This window comes from Chaetodon trifascialis, chromosome 5 (assembly GCF_039877785.1).
Source record: "Chaetodon trifascialis isolate fChaTrf1 chromosome 5, fChaTrf1.hap1, whole genome shotgun sequence".
Taxonomy (NCBI): domain Eukaryota; kingdom Metazoa; phylum Chordata; class Actinopteri; order Chaetodontiformes; family Chaetodontidae; genus Chaetodon; species Chaetodon trifascialis.
The window spans coordinates 10,769,417-10,795,065 of NC_092060.1; the positions used below are offsets into that span (position 1 = coordinate 10,769,417).

At 43.1% G+C, this 25,649-nt stretch overlaps 1 protein-coding gene across 1 annotated transcript in view; it reads right to left on the reverse strand.

Moving 5' to 3' along the window:
* Nucleotides 1-1,073, reverse strand: part of tenm1 (teneurin transmembrane protein 1) — a 161,640-nt gene extending 160,567 nt beyond the window's left edge. Inside the window, exon 1 of the mRNA XM_070962146.1 lies at nt 658-1,073. The gene's annotated coding sequence lies outside the window, so the exon portion shown is untranslated. The remainder of the gene's footprint in view (nt 1-657) is intronic.
* Nucleotides 1,074-25,649: the final 24,576 nt, after the last annotated feature.

Genomic DNA, 25,649 nt, shown 5'->3' on the forward strand with positions numbered 1-25,649 from the left:
AGGAATAAAACAGGTCACAGAGCTGAAATGTGTCCTGACGTGCTTGTTGGACCTGGTGGCACTGTGTGGCCCGGGCCCGGCAGGCTGCGTTGATGCTGGAAGACAGAAGGCACGCGTCAGACAGAGCTATACCCCCTGGATCTCCGGTGGCCCTGTTGGCATCATTAGGCTACCTTAGTGCTGATGGAGATGGAGTGGACGAGCCAGAACTGGAGCAAAACAACTGAAGGCTGCAAGCACTGCTGAACCAAAACGACTACAACACTTGCACGCATGAAGCAAGCAGTCCGCAGCTACCTGGACTGTCATCATTTAGACTGGTTGTCAAGCACACAGCTTTGCATGCACAAAGTCTGCATTCCCATACTTCAAAGGAGGGGGACTGATTTTCATAAAACCGCACCATACACACACTCTCTCTGTGTGTGTGTCTTTGTACCTGTCTGCCTCTCCCCCTATCGCACAGACACACATGCGCACACACGCAAACACACACGCACTGGTCATAGCACCGCACCGCACATCTGAACAGCTGATAATAACCATTTCCTGTGAACTCACGTTGTCACAGTACCCGAGCCTCGTTTAGCCAAGCAACACAGTAGCCGATTTTACCCAGTGAGCCCACTAAAGGCCAGAACTGAACGTGTCGCTTACCTTCCCGACGTAAAGCCATTCCTTTAGTCCGATGCCATGCTATAAGAACCCTGCAAAATGCTGAAGACTGTGCAATCCCCCCGGTAGAAATGAGACTTGAGACGCGGTGCCCCAGCTAAAAAATAAAAAAAGAGAGAGAGAGAAGGAAAAATGTGGACGAGACACCTCTCTCTGTGCCTGCTGGTCTGGGCTTCGAGGCGGCGGTGCTGATGCTGATGATGCTCGCTCTCAAATGCCGATAGAGGACGACGAAACGATTTGCGCGGAGAGGAAGGGATCTCCTTGCAGGGGCTGTACGCCAGCCAGCTCCGCTGTGCTGTGTGACAGGGAGCCCGGCGCGGTGCGTTTAGCCGCAGTTGAACCCGAGGAGGCTGACGGGTGATGCTGTTGCTGGTGAGGCTCGGTGCCGCTATAACAGCATCCCTGGATCATACCACCGCACCGAGGAGAAGGGGGTGTGGCACGGACTGGCCACAGACACAAACACGCGCAGGCTCTCCCTCGTCAGGAGGTCGTCTGGATCGCTGGTTAGACTCATTCAGGTGATACCATATGGCTGCAACGCTGTCCTGTGCCGGGATGCTGACTCATTAATACGGTCTCAACGGGGAAAGTTTGGGATATTCGGCTTTGGAAATCTTCCAGCGGCATTTTTGCAAATGTCAAAAAGCAATTCATACGCATGAGCAACAGGCCTGAGAGCTTCTGGAGAGCAATTTCATCACAAAAAGCTACTATATAATCAAAGTAAGCAGGCATTACAGACGCTGCTGATGGTTGGGAGTAAACAAATAGAGGATGAGATGATGAAAAGCAAAGCAAAAATGGTATTTCCAGCGCGTGTATAAATAGAATAAGGAATCTGACACTAATTTATTGCTGCATTGGGCCTGGTTCATGATAACACCTGCAGATCATCTCATAATATCTATTTTCCTTTGCTAAATTAGCCACCTAATGACTCTGACCTGTGCTCAACGAGTGTTCTGCAATGGTTTAGGTATTTACAGCCAGACGGTATAGCTTGTACAAACAACTTGTGAATGACAGGGGTTCTAATGATGCAGTTTATTATTTCCCCAAAGCATGGTACGCGTGGGGCTACAAACAACCATTTTGACAGCTGCTTCAGTCTATCTGCCTCTCTGCCTGTCTCGCTATATCCCCAACACAACACAGCAGTATGCATCTTTTATCAGCAATAGGTTTTGGCACTTTCCATCAGTTTCATCACTGGTTTGCTCTAAATGGAGGCTACAAGTCCAGCAGTTCGGGGCAGAGAATGAAATGATTCAAAGGAGCACAGAGAAAGAAATGGCCTGTAGCTCCTAGTCTGTTTGGTAAAATTGTGCTTCTCTGACGTAGAGATTACCAGTGTGTTTGTCATGTGGATGTGGGTTGTCGATATGTGGTTGCCAAACTGCTCCTTGGAACAGTGACTGCGGAAGATTGTAATGGATTTTGATCAGGAGTCTGAAGACCGCCAGAGTTTCAGAGAGCGCAGCCCCGCGTTGGAGAGCTGTGTGTTTCTGCGACTCCATGTTTGCCTGCAGAGTCCTAATGGCAGGCACATTACACCTCCAGCAGCCGGGTAAACGCTCTTTTAAAAGAGCAGCTCTGTTTCTGCTCGACACATCTCACTGAGACATCTCCTTGACAACCAGCTCAATGCAGAGATTTGAAATGTCACAGTTTTTACTGTGATTCTCTTTTATCATCATGGTCTATGGAGGAGAGATAATAGATGTGGAGAGGGGCGGAGCGTTGGCCTTGGTATGAGATAGACACAGCCCTTGCTTATTATTCTACAAATCGTGGCAAACAGACATGAAAAAGTGGCATTTTATAGCATGAGAGTATTGTTTATAGTATGGTTTGATGTTCAAGTGTAAGACATCTACCACAGAGCTTATATGTTAAGGAAAGTGTAAACCCAGTTGACATTTTATTGCATAATAAGCATCATTAGAGCCACAGATGCTCTGTAGTGCTCTAGAGTGCATCTCAGTCATAATGTCAGTTGCATTGTATCTGATGTCATTAGATTATAATGTAAATTGCATTTAAAATATATAACCTAATAAACAAGTATCTCATCTGGCAAAAAAAAAAGAAGAAGAAGAAGAAGAAGATGTCAGTGGAAACAAATAGGAGAGCATAAGACCCGGTTTGCTGATCCAATCATTCCTGCCCTATTTGGACGACATGGAAGCACAGCGAAGCACATAGGGAGGAATGGGGAGCACAGAGGTGGATTTAGAGATGGTACTCCATAAAAGCGATGTGAGAGTGAAAAGAAAGCTACAGTTGCTGTTCTGAATGCTAAAATGAAGCCTGCTGAGAATAACTTTGACAGGAAGCCGTCCGTAGTCCAGATATCCCTCCTCTTTCCCAGGTCGTAAGCAACTCACACCAATTCGGTGCGACACATCAGTTAGAACCTGAACGGCCTGGATACATTACACTTTAAACAGTCTCACGAGACAAGAGACAGATCTGAAATGCATCCGCGCCTTAATGCCACATCAAGCCTCAGCAGTAATATCGGATTTTAAGTATCCCTGCGCTACTTCACTTCACAGCTGGAGGCAGTTTCCATGAGCATTATTTAGCCTTGTACACACAAACTGCAAAGCCAACACAGTTTTTCTTCTCGGAACTCTGTGTTCCTTGTAGGCTGTGATCGATTGCCCAGTGATCAATCCGTCCGCCATAGAAAACATGGTGAATGTTGCATGCTGTAAGTAGAAGCTAACAATTATCCCCTCACTTATTTTGCTGCACTCGTCTTTGCTGATTTTCCTGCCTTCCTCCTCTTTATTTCCTCCTCTGTTTCTGGCCTCCTCCAATCCCATATTTCCTCCTAAAAGACTCCCTCTATCGTTTCCCATTTCTCTTCTTTTTTCTACTTCATTTCTTTCACCCCTCTCCTTCTCAATCCCGCTGCCTATAGCTCCATCCCTCTCCAGGGTGACGTTGCTGAAGGGGTTTCTCTTATTCTGTAATGAGGGATCTTGGATCAATGCTGTCAACAATGCTCAGCAGCTGCACCAGCATTACAGTATTATTCTGCCCTTGCCGTGGATGCCTGTTCTCCAGGGGTGTTAAGAGTTAACTAGGGTATTCTTCCACCGGAAGGGTGTTAGGGATGTGCTCCATCACTCTCTCCCTCTGTTCTCCACCGGCGCTCCGGCTCCACCCAGTCAGCCGTGCAGCTTGAGCATCTCGCAGGAGACAGTGCCGACCATTTATTGAAATCTTTTTTTAAATGACAAAGCTATGACCTTTTCGATGCATGCGCTCCACAACCATAAATTCTCACCAATTTCATTTTACATTTCCTCCAAGCATTCACAACCAAATTACACCTCCACAGCCTTCATCCTACGGGCGATGATCCAGTATTTCCATCTTCAATTATTACTTTTTTTACTTTCAGATGGTACTTCAGCAGTTTTGCAGGCAGATAAGTGTTTTGGAAGTTCTGAAAAGGGTGGTATAATCTGTCCCGGAAAACACACACATTTTGACAGCAGTTTCAAAGGCTGTCCTTTTCTAAGCCTGTCATCAATTTCCCATCTGAAAAAGGAGAGGGAAGAAAAGAAGCAAGCATGGAGAGGTATCTATTGATTAATCACTAACAGTAAGAGCGCTGATGTGAGAGCGATGTGAACCAGTTTCAGTGTGTTGACAGATGAAACAGCTATATAACCTCACCTCCATGACACATTCTCCTTCAAGCCTTTCTCTCATAATTAGTCATATCCCTGAAAGGGCATGACATTAATAAATTCTACATTAAATCCACATGTATAAACTGAGTGGGATTTGAAAGAAAGCAATATCTTTAACCAGCAGTGCTGTGACATTCAATAGCTAGTGAAGAGCGGGTGGAGATTGCACTACAGAGGACACAGAATGATACAGGGAGAGGACATCGCTGCACCAAAGACAGGCACCGAGCACGTGATACAGGAATTATTGATTTATAAGGCATATCTTTATCCTTACAGTATGCATGAAAGTGAAGAGAACATCAAGAGCATCACTCGATCACCTTGAACAATGGACTCAAGTCTTTGTTCTGGGCTTAAACAAAGCACCAACACACACTCATACACACGCTCTTTGGTCCCCAAACCAGGGCTAAAAAAAAAAGGCTTTTTACTTTGGACCCCTAAAATCTAAGGATTGTTCCCATAAGGATCAAAGAGTGTGTGTATGTTTCAGGGGCTTTTGTATTTAAGTGTGTGTGGTGTTGAGTGCTTTCTCAGTCTGTGCAAAAAGCCCTCAGATACGGAATGCCACCCTAAAGCATGGGCACTTCTCCTCTTCTCCTTTTATCACCGTACACTTCTTGCTCTTGCTCCCCTGCTTACCTGTGACAGGAGCGCCTTTCAAACGCACCTCATTGCATTTCAAACGCCACGACTCCCACTCCCGTTTCTAAGACTCCCACGCACACGTACGTGCACGCAGCTGTCAGCTGCCCAAATATTGTATATCCCCTGGCCTTCTCTCCCACCCCTTCCTGAACTAACTCCTCCACAACCTCGAGTTGTTGAGAAAATAATATTTTATGCATGCCACAGCAGCCCACACACAGATACAGCTTATGAAAGACATACCGAACCTACTTCCCTGCGAACATTGGCGTGCGTGTCGTGCATGTCGTTCTCTGTGTTCACATATATTTGTGTGCAGCTTGTTTTTATATGCTAAATTAAGATATACTTAAATACTGTTCTTGTATTTTAATGCGAGAACACGTAGCACATAGCTTGTTTTGCAGTGTCTTAGGGATCAATATGTATTATGTAAATACCTTCTCTCCAAAACTTAGGAGTGCAAAAGGCCGTAAGAGTCTAGTTTTGGCATGGGCATCCCGATCTCGAGAGAATTCATCACAGGAACAGAATCGAATGGATTCTGCCTACGTACCTAAGCATTTGTCAGAGCAGGAGAGGACACAGTACAATGAATTTGCATCTGTTTGAAGTGGCATTATTAATTCATGCCAATGAGACTTTGCATAAGGGAGACTGGGAAAATTTGAAAGGGGGAAAAAAGTCCCAGTAAGCACAGGGACTGTTTGATCTTGTTATGTCTTCTTGTTCTCACTCCTCGTGTGGAAACTATATTGTTGTTCGAGTGTCTTTAGGTTTAGGTCCGCCGTATTGACTGAGCCCTTTGGGAACAACAAGCTGGTATAAGCGTGGGCCTATCTTATTTAATCAGCGTGCGTCGAGCTAAATGACGAGCTATTATCACCGGCCACCCATCGACTGCTGCTCGGCTTCTCAAACAGCCAAAGCAAAAGGTCAAACACTGATAATGAGTAGACAGAAAGAGCTATTCCTAATTAGACATGAATGTAAAATTTGAATGGGAAATTAGGCTGGCATGCACAGGCGAGAGATGCAGCACATCCATCTGGCAATTTATTCCAGCTGTAGTCAATATTTACTCTTCTCTTTGTTTTTTGCTTCTCAACAGGTGCTCTTGAGTGTGTGCGTGTGTATGAGATGTGCAAGGGATTGTGTGTGTCCACATTCATATTTAAGCATCCGCAGGGTGTACTTGTTGATGTACCTGCATGTGTGTAAGGTTGCAATTGCATGTGATATCCCACGTGTGTGTGATGCTGGTGTGCATATGCTGGCACAGCTATTTCTCCTCAGAGCGGGAAAGCGGGTGGGGGGTGGGGGGGGGGGGTGACAAATATACTAGTGGCACATTATCAGCAGCAACACAAACACAGGCTGGCAGTATCCCAGCTGTTAAAACGGGTCTTTATTTGTGTATGTGTTGTGACTCCATGCATTTGGATCAAGGGAAAAGAAGCAAGGGAAGATATTGCCAAGGAGGGAGGTTTTGCCTTCAGGGAGAGGGGTAATTACATGAGAACAGATAGAAGATAAGCGATATTAATGCTATTACTGGTCAGCGGGGTGCTGTCACATATCAAACCTGTTCTGGTAATACTGTTGATTTAAATCTATCTTACAACAAATACTGTGCAGTCCAGTTTCTTCCTGGTTCACATGATCTAATAAAGCAGTCACACTGAGTAAAGTAACCATATTTCAACCAGAGGGCTTAAGCTCAAGCCCGAGTGACAGCAAGCATTTACCTTGCTTAAGTGTCCTTGAGCATTTTACTTAATCCCCACCCGCTCTGGGGGCGCTGTTGTGGTGCTAACCTGTGCTCTCTGTGGAGGCCAGCAGAACATGAATTTCTCCTTCAGGACCCAGAGCTTCGTCAGGAACAGCAGTACTCTGATAACTCTGTCCATGGTGCTGAAATCCAACTGTATCAATCCAGAAATAAGATCCATCCCAATTCCATATGACACACTAAGTGCAAATGGTTTTCAGTATGCAGAGCATTCACAGTGATAGAGTGCAGAAATTAAGCACACTCAAAGATAACAGTATGAATACTAAATTCACTTGTATTCGAGTGTGCTGTTGATGGACGCCATTATCCCACAATGCAGTACACAAATGAAACGGAAGAGCTGTTTGCAGTTGGGAAAGATCAAAGCTATTTGTTGTACGGCTGCAAGAGGATCCCAGAAAAAAAAAAGATTCTTTTTAAAACAGGCACTTCGCTGGTTTTCACTCTTTAAAGTTCAGTTTGCTCATCGTGACGAGTGAAAGTGTGAAAACGCGTGAATCAAAAATAACCTTCACAGAGTCACCAGGGTTATCTGGACTTCACACGTAAGATTCGGAACAGTTTGGAGACTGAAAGGTGTGGGCGTTTAGAGGGCAGGGGGGGTCTAATGAAAGATGCATTGTGGGATATGTAGTTTCCAGCCTTTCTGGAGCTTGACTTTTACTCGGGGGATGAAAGTCAGAACATCTGAGTCTTTGCTGCTTCAGTGTTTGCAGTTCTTTTTGAAAATCTGTCTCACAAGTACTGTACTGTATGGAAGCGGCACATAAGTCTTTCCTGATAGTTCAAACCACTAAACTACATTATTTTCTTGTGTGCCACCCTCAAAAACAGTACTGGAAACCGGTGATAGCAAATACTGTAAATTATTAGTATGGAATTAACTAACAAAGTATATTATATGTGACCTGTGATACAGGTAAAAAGAGCACATACAGACCAAATATACATTGAAGAAGAGGAAGAAAAATCTCTAATAATATCACCATTTAAAAACATGACATATAGTGACAGGTAAGGTTATTCTCAACCCATTATCTCCTCCAAGAATTTGTCATGGCTTTTTAGGACTGCCAATTCGGTGAACAGGGGATTTTCAGTGATATCAGATGAGCTGCTGGTCCTTGAAAGAAGCTCGATGGCACAAACTAAAATTTGTTCATGAACCCTCTTTCCAAAGGATCAAATTATTTGAGCAGATTAATAATGTCTTGGTCTAAAAAGTCACAATTCATGTTTTTTTTTTAAAAAACTCATAGCTATGCTTTGGTCTCTGGGTCAGACTCTTGATAACTTCTTTTTGCACCCATTTTGTGTTTCAGTGTCTCAGAATGACAATTCAGCTGCGGCTGCCCTTGGCTCCAAATTACTCAGAGGAAGTCTGCAGAATGTGGATGGGTTACAGAACAACAATAGTGTGACTTATCAATCCAGCCCTGAATGATCATGTTCCTGCTGCTTACCAAGCTGTGAGATGGAGGATTTTTTTCTCTCTCTGTTTAAAATTTCTCCATGTTATTGTATTAAAGATAACCACCAGAAAAACGACAAAGATCTGCTCAAATATTTTCATCTATTTGACAAAAGAGGCTATGGGTGAAGACAGACTGCCTCACTTGAAGGCCCTGAAAAAGATATTTTCATCTTATTTTATTTATTCACATATCTTCTCAGGAGCAGATTAGGATGCCTGATTTGAGAGATTTCTCGACCTGTGCTCTGATGTGGTTCTGATGACAGTTGTGGGTTGTTTGCTGGTGTTTCCAGGCCACTGGCAATCAAATCTGATAAACCCACACCCACACAGTCCAGAGTTTCTCGCCCTTGATTTTGGATTATTGCTCATTAAATCATGACTATCAAATTGTTCACATCTGTGTCCATATGAATAATAATTGCTCTAATCACCCTGAATCATTAACACGTTCTTCCCTACAGTGAATGCACGTGATGGCCTCAGCAGTCTGAGTTTGGCTAATCAGCCTGATATCTTTTACAGTTACAGTTGTTTCAGTACAAAAATTCCAATTTGTGTTTGCCTGGAGAGCGCTTCCTTGTTGAGCTGCAGTGGAGCGACAGACAAAGAGATTTTCACCTTATAGACTGTAACTTTGGAAAATATTATTTGATTAACAACTATGATTTAACTTATTTGGCTAACTAGTTTATATAAATTAATAAGTAAATACTAATTACTTTGGAAGACTGTTACCACTGTTATGTTGAAATGCTCCAAAAAAGTTCTTGTAAAATGTTGAAGCATTTTTGATGACTCATCCTGAGCTCAGGGGCATGAGTGTAAATTTCTCCAATAAAATATAATTTGCGGTGAGTAGCTAACTCCACCTACAGTGTATAATAGCACTTGACTGTTAGTTCAGGAGTTGTAGTAGCTAGCTGTTAGTTGGCTGAAACTTCCACCTCCTGATCTAAAAACGTGTGTGAGGGAGGTGTGGGTGGAGGCCGGGTGTTGTGTTTTTGCTGAGCCGCAACTGTTTCTGAGCCATCCAATAAAGATTTTCATAATTATATACAAATATATTCTGTTTCAGGTGGAAATATGTCACGTTACAGGAGCTAAAGACACTTCCCTTTCTTCATAGGTTTGAAAGCAAGTTTTCAGGTGCCTTAAAAAAGTGTGTCATATTAAAAATATCAGAAGTGCTATTTTATTTATGGAGTGCTCTGTTCTGTGGTACAAAACACCCTGCAGCCTCACGCCAAGTTTGATGGGAACGAGAAGTGAAGGGGTAAGTCCAGCCTGCAAGTCCGGGGTATTGAGTTGCATCCACATAGTGTGTGGAGTGTAACTTCAAAACGCATCAATTGATAATGTTGTGGACTGGATTTCAATGAATGTGTCAATGTAGGAGCCATCATTTTAATCTAGAAGGCATCAGTGATCGCAGAGGGGCGAGAGAGAGCAGCACTGTGGAGCTGCGATGAGGCATCAGTTAGCAAGGTGTGAAACACTTCTCCGTTAACACTTTCACACACTGGCTGTCAGTGTAATGAAGGACTACAACCCAAGGCAGTGATAGACACGCACATACACACACACAACTGCTATAAACTCTTCTGTCACTTTGATTTAACCTTGTTAAATTGTTTCACAGATATTTTTCTGAGTGGAGACGGATTTTCTGCCTGACATGTGATTGGTGAGTTAATTAAGACACTGACATTATTAAAGCCAAGAGTGACTGCGGCATGTTTTTATTAATTCACCATCTGACCTTTCTGCAGGATTCAAGCTAACACCTGATATCTTTGCAGTTACTGTATCACACCCTGGAAGCATTCGCCAGAGAAAACATGAATTCGGCTGTTAAAAATCTTACACAAAAGCTGCACTGACTTTTCAGTTTTGTTCTTCTGAATGTGAACCCCGTGGAGCAGTGGAAGTGCTTTTAAAAAAGAGAATGAAGGCAATTCAAACTGCGCGCACACACAGACACACAGACACACACACACACACACACACACACACACACACACACACACACACACACACAAACATTTTTTTGTGTTGTGTGTGAGAGGTCTGTAATAAAGCAATTGTACAAGATTTAAAATCAGCATTTTGTTTGAACACTATTTCTCAGAAATGGTTTGGACTTAAAATAGGAGAAATATTGTATTTACATAAATACAAAAAAAGTAATTTCCAAAACCAATTTCCCACATGTATAGCTCAGCTTGAAGAGCTCACAGGCTGTAATATTAGGGCAATGAAATTATTCATTGATTGAAAAAAAAAAAAAAAACCCCACACCATTACACAATACAAGGCCTCCAGCAATAAACTTGTGAACCAATGAGACTCAAAGGGCAATGATGACAAACAATGCTGTTGGGATCCCACTAGTCAATCTTATGACTTTGCCTTTAGCCAAAAGTCATGAAATTAGTTTATATCAGGTGCAGAGGAGCCAACATTTATTTCATGAGAAGAAACACTATAATTTTTATCGAATGTTTTGTTAAAATCGCCCAAATTATTCATTTTTTACTGTAGTTAAAACCTTAAAATTTTTTGGTAGTGAGCAGGAGGGTCCCTGTAAGATTCATATTTAAGATATCCAGACCTTGTCACTCCCTTAATGTAGGAACCCAATCCTTGTCGCTCTGATATTTTAAACCAAGTGGTTGCCTAGTGATGATTTTAGCTTTCACTGTGTGTCCACTTGTCTATGTGGACGGTGGTAAGGGTGGGGGGACAGCCCAGGCCACGGCACGGCACGGCACAGGACAATTGTCCTCATTTCAAATCCCAGGGCTGACATGTATGTGCTCACTGTTACAAATCTTAGTGGTCTCATCTCTGACCTGCTCACTGCTTACAGACCGTCCAGACCTCACAGATCATCAGACACTGGTCCTCGAACTGTACCCATGATCACAAGTAAATCTGGCGAAGGTGCATTCAGGGACTATGTGCCCCCTCTTTGGAACAAAGGGCCTGATGATATAAGATGTATCTCAACTGTGACGTCTTTAAAAAGCAAATGTAAGACCTGCCTGTTCTCTCAGGCCAATGGTAAGCTCCATCTGCGTCTCTCTCTGTCTCACTATCTCTCTTTGGGTATATGTGGGTGGGTATGTTTATATTGGTGGGTGGGCAAGAATGAATAGCTTTTATGAAACGTTTCCGTTATGTGCATTTAAATATGTATTCTATTTCATTTTACTCATGTTTGTGGAGTGTGAAGGACATTGAGCTTACATTGTATGAAATGAGCTATATAAATAAGTTTTGACGTGACCGGACTTAATGAAGTATAAATTCTGGTTAGTAGCTTTTTACTTGAACCTGCATTTAACCAGCAACAGCAGAGATGTTCCATATCATAGCCTGCACACTTTCATCCTGACTGGAGCCTCATACATTACATACATTTAAACAGCAGACCTTTTTAACAGACAGATTTTTGACTTGTCTTGGGACTTGGGACTCACACAAAAAGAGCAATGTTGTCAGCATGCTTGTCATGTGGAAGTATTGGACTATGAAGCATTCTGAGGCCTCTGTTCCTCAATAAAAGTGGAAGAGTAACTTTAAATTTAGGTGTTAACATGCAAAAAATAGCTAGCTTTTGGTATACTATTAGTATTTTGGCCACATCCACCATCACATACTCTCTTGTTCGAAGCCAAAAACTCTGTTTTCCCTGTCTGCACGTCAGCACTGTAAATGGATTTTCTGAATATCTTCACCCTGGAAGGAGGTTATTTTTCAGTGCCCTAAAACTGTGCTTGTGTACGCCAAAGCGTCCCATCCGGCCCACTGGATGTTAATGAATTCAAAGAATGCGCTCATTCACTGTAACTCATTGGTGGAAGAAGCCCAGTCTGCACTGTGAGGGATCATCAATTAGCTTGCCAAAACCTGGCAATGAGCCTAAAAATCAGTTTCATTCATAATTCATACATTCATAGTTCACCCATCCTACCAAATTGGAGTGTTCTTCAACTCCATCCTCTCTACTCCATGGACCCACCATCAAACCGCCGTCCCCTCAGGCTGCCCCCCCTGGAGCGGACAGCAGCACACTGGCTGGACTACAGGAGGTAACGCTGGAGTTGTAGGTAAACGTCTAACCTTGTCTATTAAATGCAAGAGAAATCACTTGGGTTTCTTTTCATTGGCCAACCGTTGTATTGAGTCTCAACTATTATCACGAAGTATTCTTGTTTGCATCCTGAGATGCTGCTGAGGAGTTTTTTGAACTGCAGGTTTTGTATTAAGCACTGATGGTGGAGGTCTGAGAGCCTTTTCTAGTCAAATATCTACTTATCATTATGGATTCCCCATGTTTTTTAGTCTGCACACTGACATAAATAATAATAAATGAATTAGTATTTTTTTATTTGAAAGTCTGGCCCCCACAGTTTCCGCCGAGAAAAATTCTGGACCTTAGCCAAAATGTAGTTGAGGGCCCCCGACTCACTGAGACAACTGAATAGAACAGAGCTGTTAATGTTAGTAGTAACACCTGAGCGTTTCCTCTTTCAAGTCCAAATGTCTGCTGTGAAAAAGGTCTATTCAATGTCTGTGCTGTGGTGGAAGAAGCATCCAATCTTTTAATTAGGTAAAATTAAGTAAAACTAACACTTATGTAAAAGCAGTTCCACACAAGTAAAAACATTACCTTCAAATTTACTCTGAAAGCTGCTACGCTCAGTGTCCTAGAACGATGGACCTCATGACTGTGTGTATGTAAAATATGCTGCTCAAAGTAAATTGTCACCCAGCCCTGCTTTCCCTCAGCTCTACAGAATATTTCAAATATTTCATCTTTGTCATTTTGAGCAGCAGCAGCAGGCAGCTGTTTTTAGCAAAAAAAAAGAAAGAAAGAAAGAAAGGAGGTGGAGGTGACCTTCTCAGCACCAGACAGACAGTCAGTGACTAACTGGTGAACATATAGCAAAGCATTTAGCAGCGAAAGAGCTCATTCCTCTGTCCTCATGATGTGGTGGAGACCAAAACAGAGCTAAAAGGAGAGTGAATTACATTCATCAGGTGACCAGAAACACAAATTAACGGTAACGTTGCTCCGTACTTGCTGGATGTGCAAATAATCAGCTGTTTGCTAACAAGTTCACATTTCAACTTAAAAAGAGGTGATATGTCCGTGTTCTGTTGACTGCTCGTTTCAGCTGCCTCAAAACCGTACAGTGCCGTAAATGTATTTAGTTGCTTTCCAGCACTACACCAATGGCACATTTTAGAGTGGCAGTGTCAGACAAAACATCATCAAAACAGCATCACTAAAATCCTGTTTGGAGGAAAGTGATCATCCCTGCAGAAGAGTTCAAAGTCTCTGAGAGAGTGTAAGCCATGGAGCATAGACTGATGGCCCAACACCTGAGAGAGACACTTAATGATGCTTTTACCTTCAATTTGCCACCAACTTTTTTTCTTTATCAACAGTACCTGATTGGATGAACCACATCATAGAAAGAAAAAGAAAAGCTAAAGATCACAACTGGGCAACACACAAAAGCAACATTAACTGGCCAACTTACAATATCTGCCTTTTGATTCTGGGCCCCAAGGGCCAGCCTGACCGGGTGAGACCAACTTTAAGTAAAGAGGTGAAAGTGTTTTTTTTTTTTTTTTTTTTGGACAATGGCCTAACCACTCAGTATCAACAATGGCATATTACACATTATCTGTGTGTGTAGCTACATTGAAAATTGCAGGTTATGAAACACACTGAATCACTTGGCAGAACCACAGAAATAGCACAGCATGACTGTTTGACATGGCTATTTTTTTTCTTGCTATTTCTTAAGACATGCTGAACAGAGGATACAGAGAATGAATTTTGTTGATCCATAATAGCAGTATCCATGATTATTTACATATTATCTGCTTTACCTGTTTATTAGTTCATGTTTTTTATAACTATGTATATGTTTTGGATGGTGGGTTTGCAGGTTTGTCAGGAAGAATGACAGACACGCACACACACACACACACACACACACACACACACACACACACACACACACACACACACAAATGCTCTCTCCAATGTTGCACTGTATCTATGAGATACAGTAAGCAGCCAATTGCGTCTGAAAGGTCTGCCCTGATGATATGGTGGTATGTAGCAGAAAACTCATGGAGCACAGAGCACCAGAGGTCCCTGAACCACAGAGACTGCTTTGCAGGCAACCAAAGGCATATCTGCAGGCAGCTACATCACACGCTAGTATCTGTCTGGAGCTGGTGTACATCATCGTGAGCTCTGTAACACCGGGTACTGAAACATCCAAACGCTGCGATTCCCAGCGGAGCACCGCTTTCTCTTCAACAAAGCCCGAACATATTGCATTACAATACTGGGAATATGAAACAGCGCTGTATCTGTTGGAGGTTTGTGTTGTGCCTCAAAGATAAGTTGAATAAGTTGAACTCTACCAAGCGTTGTAGAAGGTGGTCTTTGGTTGTCTCTGTGGTTATCTCTGCCGCGGTGCAACCTGAAAGTGGAGGAGGGAAAAATCTGTAAACAGTGTTAATCACCACAACAGAATAATGTGATTTGCTCATAATGAGAAAGGGCGTAGAACATCACACTTAGAGCTGTGATTACTGACATCTCACTGAGTCCTGATGTAGCAGAACTAATTTATACATACAAATGTATGTCTAAAAAAACAATGAATTCACTTCAGGCTAATTAGTAATCAAACAAACCAATGAGCAGTGAAACATCCAGATGATGCATTGAGTTGGACTAAGTTAGGCGTCTTACGATCATAATACGGCAACGTCAGTGTGGCCAAGAGCCGTGTTGTGCATGTCTTCATTTGTAGAGAGTTGCGTTTGATTTCATTCCCACCAGGCTGTGGCAAGCTCAGAAATCCTGCTGTCCTAGAAGGACATAAAACATGCGGGAGGAAAAAAAAAATGTTGAGAGAAAGATTTCGCAAAGGAGAACAAGCTTCATCCCTGTTCAAATAAGGCCAACAAAAGCGCTTTTAACTCGATTTCCTCTGTTTCCTTTGGTAATGACATTTGTAAACTTAGCAAGTGAGGTCAAACTGTGTGAGACATTTCACATCCATGTTGATTTTGCACTAAGGTCTTGAGGAGAGATGGAGCTTAGACTGAATTTACCTATGGACAAGACATGTTGACTTTAATTAATGAACAGTTTAAACCAGAGTCCATTCTCATTTTAGGCACGTTGGCAGCATCCGGAGCAAATGACAATTAGTGTAAGCTCATTCTAAGCTTAAATTCCCTGACTGTCAATACTGCAGACAACTATGCGTGAGAGGAGTGCAAAGGTCACAACTGCTGCGTGCAGACAATGAATACAGTGCAATAATTATGTCTGCACTCCAGGAATATTCAGGTCTAATAGAGAAGTGCTTCCACTGCACTTCTGTGTCAGTGCTAAAGAAACAAAAAGGGGGAATTAGGGCAATGCACTGTTGTCACAGTTTACAATATAACCCAACAATTAGCAGTGCTACTTGCTATCCCCTGTGTCCACTGTGTTAATAGTCTTGGGCAGGTTCCAGTATTCCATTACTGAATAATTGGACAGCATAGTGGGCCATCACTGAGCCCCTTGCTCTTGCCAAGGGAGAGGTGAAAGCCTTATTGATCCCGTGTCTGAATCTCTGATCAATCACCCCAAATCAGCCCCCAGGGATGAAGGAGGGAAAACAGGTGACAAAGGATATCTCTATGACTATGTATGTATTAGTCACACTGGGGGGTAGATGCGGGCAGCATCACAAGCAGCGTCTGGCTTTAGTTTTCTCGCTGAATTCCCAAGTGAACAGGAAAGTTACATCTAACCGCAGAGCAGTGTGTGCGAGGACAGTCTGGTCAGGCGCTCCGCTCGCTCGGCAAAGCCGCCCTCGACTCTCTAAGTGACATCAGTGGCAGAGGAGCCTGCTGTGGCTTCCTGGAATTGAGTTAAATAAATGATTACGTTTCCAGTGGCGGTTGCCACGGCCTTCAGCTTTATGCCTGGCTAGAGCCACAGCCGATTTAATTAATTTTTAATTAGGAGGGAAAATTGCAAGCCTATTCCACCGGGACCTTTAAGACATCTGTGCATTAGAGATAACATTCTTAAATACCCTGAGCCTCCCAACAGTGGGAGCTTTGAGGGCAGCTCGGCTCGCACAGTCCAGGGCCACGGGAGGTGTGCTGTAAAAGTTTCTGAGCGCATGTCCGTCGCTCTCGACGTGATCAGGGTTTGTTGATCGTTAGTGTGAATGTCGCCAAGCCGGAGTGAGCTTAACGCCTCAGACTTGAGAAGATTTGCTCCATCCATCAGTCATATAGTTGTGTGTCACTGTCACGCGCAGCTTTAATTGAGTGATTGATTGAACCTTCCCTCCTCCTGTCACACAAAAACACTTCTATATGTGCAGGCGGCATACTATTAATTTGCACACACACACACATACACTCATGCTCAGAACCACTCTCCCCTGATGAATATGTAGTGCTGTCCTATTTTGCTTCTTGCCATGTAATCCCTCACACACTTAGCCTTTGCATGCTGTGGCCCAGGCTTGATGTATGGTGGTCATGGTGTGTAAGAATGTAGCAGGCGGATGTTCAACAGCCTGTTGGAAGATGTTTTACAGCCCTGGCAAGCAGTATGTTGTCACAATGTGTTCAATATCACAACGCATCAAAATTTACTGCAGGCTTCCAGCACTTTCCATTCATTGTACTTTATCGCTACGGCGGCACACATTGATCTTGGCAAATAATACTTTTTATTATTGAACATTACCCCATGCACTCCATAATCAGATTTATTTCCTGTCCAGCATGTCTGCGCCAAGGCACAAGAACTGATATCAAAGTAGATATAAAGGAGAGAATCCTGCCTGATACTTGACGTGATAACATCCACAAAGAACACTTTATCTGAGAAGGAGACGATATTTACGTTTGCTGCGTTTATGTTTGTTTACACCTGACCTTCTCTCGATGATACAGACTGACAAGTCCTCACAGAATTATGGGGGCTGATAGCAAAACTGTGTCACATTGGATCCTGCAGGGTGTCGCACACCACCTTCACTTACTTTGCAGGTGAAGATGGAAAAAGGAAGTAATAAAACAGCTGCTCAACAACTGTAAAAATTAGGAAAATTGAAAAATCAATCACGAATCAATGAATTCCAAAGAGCTGATTGGACCATTACCAGATTTAGGGATTTGCCTCTCCTCTGCAGAGCAGCTCTGTATTGCACCGTTACATTTTGTTCCATTAACAAATGTGTTTTTGGAGGGAGCATTTTGTTGGAAGAGCTGATGGCAGAGCATGGAAGTGCCTAATTAGGCTGCTGTCCAGGAGGCTGTAGTGTGTGTGAGAAACGCCCCGTCTCTGGCATTTAATCTAAGCTTGTCACATCCACTTTGCCTCCCCCTCAGCCCCCAGAAGCACTCTGAGCACACGGCTGAGGGGACACCTGAATGCATCGCTGTAATTTTCTCTTTGCGGGATCCGCTGTGATATGCCTCTCACATGACACCGGCTGACGGTCCTGCGGGCTGAACCCTGCTTTGCTCATGAAATAATGAATAAAGTACCATGTTGGGGCCGGTGTTCTTTGGTGTGTGTATGTGAAACAGAAGAGAGAAATTAGACACTCTGACAGGTAGAGAATCAGTTATAATTGGACAAAGCAAACAATGACTGCGACCCGATGGTTATTTTTCACGCAGTTTTGTTTTGCCAAGATGTGACAGACTTGTAAATTGAATTGTCTTCTATTGATTGCAGCATATCAATGAGACATAGAAGGAAACGCAAAACTACAAAGAAACACTGCACTGTTGATCGGGGGTGTGGCTGTCAAGCACAGAAAAACAATGAACAGTGTGATGTAACAACAAGAGATTCTTTAAACTTGTTATTTGTCAAATCATGTACACCTAACTGTTTTTCTTTTTTTTTTTCCAGTTGTGGTTGATTCAAGCAAATTCCCAAAAACTAGAAGAGGAAATAAAAAGAGATGTCTGTTTCTGAGCTATCTGCCTTCCCCCCAAACAATGGATGAGTTTGTGATCCTCACAGCAGAGAAACATTCATTAAAAAGCACCAACATCTCTCTCCAGAATGACAGTCAACATTACTGTGAATAATCTAGAAAAATCTTGGAAGCAGCACCTTTCCAGTGAGCCAGTAACTCACACTGAACAGCTCTCACAGCTATGACAATGTTCCAGAGAAATAGGTTATGCATGTTGCTGTTTAATTTTCATTTTTCTTATTCCGCTGCTGTGGGCACCGCAAACAAAACAGTCTCCTTTGTATAGTAGTGGCAGACGTCTCCCTGATTTTTCTCTAACTTGGCTGATCTAACCTTTTAACAAGAATGAAAAATGGTCTTAAATTATTTGCAAGCAACTGGTGTTGCTACCTCCCTGACATGAGTAGTTAAAAACCTGTATTTATTGATTCCAGCCTCATCATCTGTATTCCCTGTTCATGTCCTGGGAGGTTGCTGCAAACATAAAGCAAAACACTTTGCAGTGTCAGAACAGGTTTCCACGTGTTTCCCGGGGGGAATCCCTCCGGTGTCTCTCGTGCGTGCTCCACGGTCACTGACTGCATTAACACTTGCAGGTGTAACCTATAGCAAGCCCTGTTAAGCTCGTCAGCCAGCTGCCTTTACAGTGAAAGCTGCCTCAGTGGTGCTGGGCTTTAATAGGTGATAATCACAGTAGGACGTAGGAGGGCAGGCCAACACGATTTTAATAGCTTCAGATGGATGTGTCTGTTTGTACAGCAGGACAAGAAAAAGCGGCGGCGACATCAGCACCTACTCACTCTGACTCTGAGGTGACCTTCTCCATAGAAACAGGGAAATGTCATCTCAATTAGGCCAATCTCGCACTCTGTTTATGTCAAGGCTGGCCAAAGGGACGCGCTGAGGAGTTTTGACAGCTGGATGCTAAGAGCTCAAATTGCTCCATTAGAAACAATTTGAGTTGGAATTTAAAGGAATCCAAAGCTGATTCATGCCGTCTGCGGTTAAATACACTGGCAGAATAAGTGGCTTGCTGCAATGTCATTCATCCTTTTATAGTCTGTCACATTTATTTGTGTTTACAAGCAGACTTTAAGCGACGAGATTATAAATAAAGGGATTTCCTTATGGTTGAAGTTTAAATATGCTTTAAATATAACAGTTTGGAATTAATTTTCTTATGTGACACCAACCCTGCCATTTAACGCTGGGTACTGAAACGTCCAAACTTTCATTTAAATCATTCAGGTGCCTTTCTAATTTTCATTTTAATCAGTGAGCTGATATATCTGCATTGTTAAATCAGAAACCTCATATACCTGTTAAACCGGATCGTTAATCAACTGGTAATCATTCCAATATTCATTTTCTCCCTGGCACGAAAAGCCTCCCAGATACTCAGATATGCACGCATGAGCGCACACATGCACGCACGCACAAACATACACTCTCCTGTCTCCTTCTCCCTGAAACACACAAAAACATACACAGACCCACACTGTTCAAATCAGAGCTTTGCACCCTCACATGCCTATTAAACAACACAGAATGGTGACCTTGGTTTCACACAGAATATGAAATAAGCCGGGCCATTATTTCGTTAATGCAGAGTACGTGTAGCCCTTCAAGCACTTTAGTTTCTGCCTTAACATTTAACCATTCTTTATTGCTTGCTGACTAGGCTCAAGACAGCAAGGTCAATTACCAAGGGTTCCCCTCAGAAGGTACTTTACCTAGCTCATCATTTTGCATAAAGTCTTCAAAAGTAATCATAATGACCCTTGTAAACGCCAGGCGGAGGGATTAAACAATTCCTTTTGTTTTGATACACTACTGTTTTGCGATTTTAGCCGGAGCCGGGGAATAAAATGAGGCGGGGGAGTGCTGTAAAAGGCTTTAAGATCTTACAGTATTAAAATATTCAACATGCAGCCTTGAACAGAGGGTCACTACATGAAAAATGTTATAGACCACATTATTTAAGGCTTTGGGAAAAGAATAGCTGTCTCCCCGGGGCTACATTCGGTGGAGAATATGAGGTATGTCTGCAATTCGTCCCGCAGTTTAAGTCTGAACAGAACAAAAGATTGTAAACAGCAAATACCCATGAAATTATTTGTGCAGGCCCCGTCTTAATGACATCAGGTAACACCACACTAATCCACCCTTACCCCATCCCCTTCCACTCCCTCCCTGCACAAACTCTCTCAAAATCTACCTCATAAATGTATGCATGTGTATGCAAAATCACACACACACACACACACACACACACACACACACACACACACACACACACACACACACACGTTTGGCTCATAAATTTCAAACCTCGCCCTACCTGCAGTAATCATAGCGGCCATGCATGAAGTGCTCTACCCCCCGCTGACGGGACCTTAATCAAAGGTCACACATGAGAGAAAAAAATGCACCAGTGTAATTGTTACATGCCTAATTTAGTCGAACATTGCATAAGCTTTGGGCTGTTGTCTGCCATTGATTTATGTTATTGCAGCCCTATTGACTTTCATAACAGTATTCAGTGAGCTATTCCCCTCTAATGTTTACTACACTGGATATGCCTGTTACATCATATACAATAAATGAAATGTAATGCACCTATATGATAGGAAGCTCAACTGCCTGACACCCTGGCTGTAATGTAATGTTTAGAAGAGCAATGATATTAGAGGAATTTTTCATGTATTGTCCTCTGACAGCTGCATCCGGCTCCCCCCAAAGGCACTCTCTGCATGAATTTGAAAAGCAGACTGGGCTGACATTATTTTTCCTCCTATTTGCAGACACCCCTGCACACTAGAAACTAATTAACTGGACATTTAGTTCTGTTGGAAGCCTGCAACTGAATGCCCAAAGTTGAGCTTCTCACAACTCAAAAAGAAATCATTCCTAAGCTGCGGTTAACAAAAATGTCATTTATGAAAGGGAAGGGTTTAATATGCATTTCTGCTCACATTTAAATTTGGACTGTTCACAGCTCGCTACAACTTAATGGACTTTTAAGTAAAGACAGCTTTAGAAAAGAGCGGCATAAAGTCCTTGAATTTTTAGTTGTATTTCCAGACGTGATCTTGCAGTGCACAAAAAATGTCTGTTTTTTCCCTGATGGAAGCTGTGTATTATTTTGTATATTTTTATTTGATGTTAAAAAGGTTGGAAATGAATGCAGGGCTAATGCCACTGGTGAAAGATGGAGCTGAGGATAAATGGTGTAGAATATTGACTAAGATGCAACTTCTGGAATAAAAACGCAGAGCCATTGATTTACTATTTAAGATCCCCATCGAACATAATGCTCCCTACCTTGACACTAAAAGGGTGAGGACTTGGAAAACAGATGGGAATCCACTCAGGCTGAGGGCTGCCTAGTGGAAGCACTATTGAATCCTACATCTCAAACACAAATAGCCGCTCTGACACTGCTAAACATAACCCTCTCGTGTTCAACATCATATTGACAAACATCACTGGAGTCAGGCTTATTGGTCCTGGCTTCCACCGCTGCTGTCCTGGGTGTCTTTGATGAGGCCACCGTGTTAGCTCAGCCTCTGAGAAATCACTGCATGCTATCCCGCCTTACAGGATACTGTAGCACCCTCTCATCTCTCGTCCTCTCTTGTCGCTCCTGTACCGTGGGCTACATTTGTATGACAAACAAATGTCCTCTTCAAAAAACTTCACACGGACTGTAAAAACAGAGTGACAGCGGATCTGCGGAACTGAGCCTCAGCCCTGGTAATTTGCCTCAGGCTCCGTGTGGTTTCAATCATTGTCAATCATTTAGTTTAATGCACTTCGGAAGACTGGGGAGGGCCGGTGTCACCGCTCTGAGCTGCGCAGCCTCCTACCTCTGCTCTGCACAGGAAGGCGAAAACAACAAACATGCACTCTAAATCACAGGCTCCTCTGAATATAATTACCATTCTCTGGGTAATTCCCCAAACCCTTGTGTTCCTCTGCCTTCACTCTCTTTAGATGTACTCATTTGAATAGGAAGGAAAAAATCATGTTCCTTTAATATATGATGTGTTTTCTTCCTTGGACATTATTATGGAGCCTTTACAGAATGGTTGTAGGAATAAAAACGTCACTGAACATAAAGCTCCAACATACCGTAGGGCTGCAGACACTGACTATGCTAATGAATGCTCCATGCAGCCTCATTATGAGCCGGGGAGAGAGGTCGTTTTTCTTGGCTATTTTCCTGATGAAGTATTGCTGGAGGTGGCAGAGTGGGTTGAGGTCCGTGGTGTGCCTCTTCAGTGTATTGTAAAGGAAAAAACCTTGAGAAAATGAAGAGAGAGCTGTCGTTAGTTTATGTGATTTATAAATATAAAAGGTCTTGTGTGTGTCTCCGGCAGGTATTTGTGTTAACCATTTCGGTTTACCAGCTGGTGACAAATGAACAGCAAATTGGTTTAAGATTAAAAATCTGTGGGCATTTTATCGACATAATTGTGGCTCATGGAGTTTCCCTGCCACTCCAGGGACCTTGTGTGGTTTGAACATAATTCCCCTTCACTACAGAAAGGGGAAAAAAAGGCATCCTGTTTTCCTTTTCTCTTTTTTGCCAATGTGATCCACATGGCCCGCAAATTAGATGAGTGAGTGTACAATCTATAATTTTATGCACAAGTTAGCCATATTTTTATGTAATAAGCTCACGGTCTTGAGACAAAAACTGAGCATGCCAATTAAGGCACTCACTCCCAATCTTCTCCCTTTCTTCGTCGTTTTCTTTCCACAACCTCTTCTTCTTGTCTCCTGATTATTTCTGATGCTGCAATCACCCCGTCCTACCCCCCGTTCCCTGTCAGCGTCTCAACCTCATAATTAGCCAGCATTAATTAGATGCACTGGCGTAATTGTTAATCATTGGTTACGCTGGAAACATCTTGGAGAATGAACAGAATGCCAAGCAAGACAGGAGGAAAATAACAGCTCGGTAGCAGAGAGAGAAGGATGCAGAGAGAGAGAGAGAGAGAGAGAGAGAGGAGACCGTGGACATCTCAGGGAAAATGCAACACAATGCAAACAACTTCTCTCCCACCTCAGCTTTGCTAACTTGCCCAAGGAGACGGCACAGGCAGCCGTGAGATCGGTAGGTAATTCATTAGTGGCCTTTCTTATCACCTGATATTACTGCTGCTTGCACTCCGGAGGAGGGCTGCAAGAATTAAAAACAAACCCTGTAAGACCAGCCTGGCTTTGGAACACGGAGCGAGAATTACAAACACACTTAGCGGCCTGCTCGATGAATGGCATGAAATGGGAAGCCATGGTGATAGTTTGCTTATGGAGTCCCTTTTGGCTTGCTGACACTGACTGCACCGCTGCCTGTCCATCTCCGATTACTGTCTAATCGAATTCGGCCTCATGTCTGGCTGCTCCCGCGGGTCTGCTCTGGCGGTCGACTCCTGTGATAAAACATAAAAACAAGACACGGCCATTTCATTGTGGGACAAATCAAAGGGGACATCAAAGACCTGCATCGCTTTCCTTTAGCTATCACTCTCTCTATCTATCTTTCGTTGCTTCTGTTTATTAACTGGTTTGCATTCTCTCCCTGTCTGTCTCCTCCCGCCCTCTTCCTTGCCCCGTCTCTCGGCACGTTGATGATGATAGCGGGGCTCAGGGTTGGCGGCTGAGCGTTGCTTGTGTCATCTGGAGTCAGGCAGCATCCTGCAGAGGTTACACGGCTCATTCTTTATTCTCCATGTCAACTGCCTGTAAATGTTTATAGCTTTGTGGTAAGACCTCAGCTATTCAAATTATCTTGTCACAATGCATCCCTGAGCAGGAATAAAGCCCTCCTTTATGGGAAACTGTAAACAGTCGCTGTGTGCTTCATGGGGAACAATACCCATTTATAAGAGTCCAGCAGAGGCCATGTCCAAAGGGGACAGTAAACTTTTCTCTGTTTCTTTTCCTTTCTTTTTTTTGTGTGTTCCTCTAGCTTTCCCTTTTCTCCTCCTCTGTCTTTCTGCACACCTCTGGTTTTTCTCGCCTTTCTCACCCCTCCTTTCCCAGGGCTTGGCTGAGATCAGGCCGCGTTTTTAATGAGAACTGCAGCCTCAGTCTGAGCCCTCCTCTCTATGCAGCTCCATGAGCCTCGTAATCCGCCATCGATCCTTCCCTGAGTTGTTGCTGTCAGCTTTCTGAAATAACAGAAAGAAAAACAAAGCGCCATTGCAATTAGTCCGCGTTATAATTAGGTGTTATTACAGTGCCGAAGCAGGACTTGGCGGAGCGTGACGCACGTCATCGTTGCCCTCACAGCAAAGCCCCTCGGAGAGGTCGGGAGTGACACGGTGCCCTTCTTGCCAACCCACATCCTGCCCTTTTTGCCAGCTCATATCCACAAGCAGAAAGCTCTCACTGCCACAGCTCCCAACACAGAGCCAAGTGAGCACTCCATTTGAATGTGACTATAATCCTAATTACATATGGACAGCCACTTGGTAAAAGCTCGTCTACTCGCTCCACATGAACTAATATCTACAGAAATGGACTTTGCTCTGCAAAATGTCCGCTGACTTGCTTGAAACGCTCAAGGACAGGCGAGGGAGATAACCTTTCTGAGGAGCAGCAGTGTTACAATATGCCTTTCAAAGCTTTTGTCCCGTCAGTCTATCTCACCTTTGCCTAATTCACTGGACAACTTCTGATTCTTTGCTCTGCCTTCATGGTGCTGAGGTTGTACAATGAGCTGAATTTGAATAACAAAGAGAGTCGTTTAAGGAGTGAACCCCACATTCATTTTCTCAGGATAATAGCCACACGGCCTGATACGGCAACTATCATTCATGCATTCTTCTTTTTTCTACTATAAATATTCTTAAATGTAGGTTTCTCAAACTGCACACATTTAAAATAAACAGATACTAGGCTGCTATCTAAACACTGACGAGGCTATTGTTTATTATTGAACACTATCAATCAAAAGAAGCCCCTCAGGGATAAATGGGACAGCTAAGACAAATTGTTCCAGCAATAAACTGTATTTCTTTTTGTAATTTCAAGGCGGGCCTGAGTTTGTACTTTGCTTGAATTCCATCTCTGATTCCAAGAAAAATAATCTTCAGAATATTTGAATTACTGGGCAAAGGCAGAAGAAAAGAGACTTCCAGGATGCAACGCCAGTGAAAATAAGTAACATTTGGTACAAAAACTCACAAGTGTTATGGAGGCTTAAATGAGTCTTCACACTCCTCCTCCCTGAAGTGTATTCAGAGAATTGAATTACACCCCTCTGGAGAGAGACG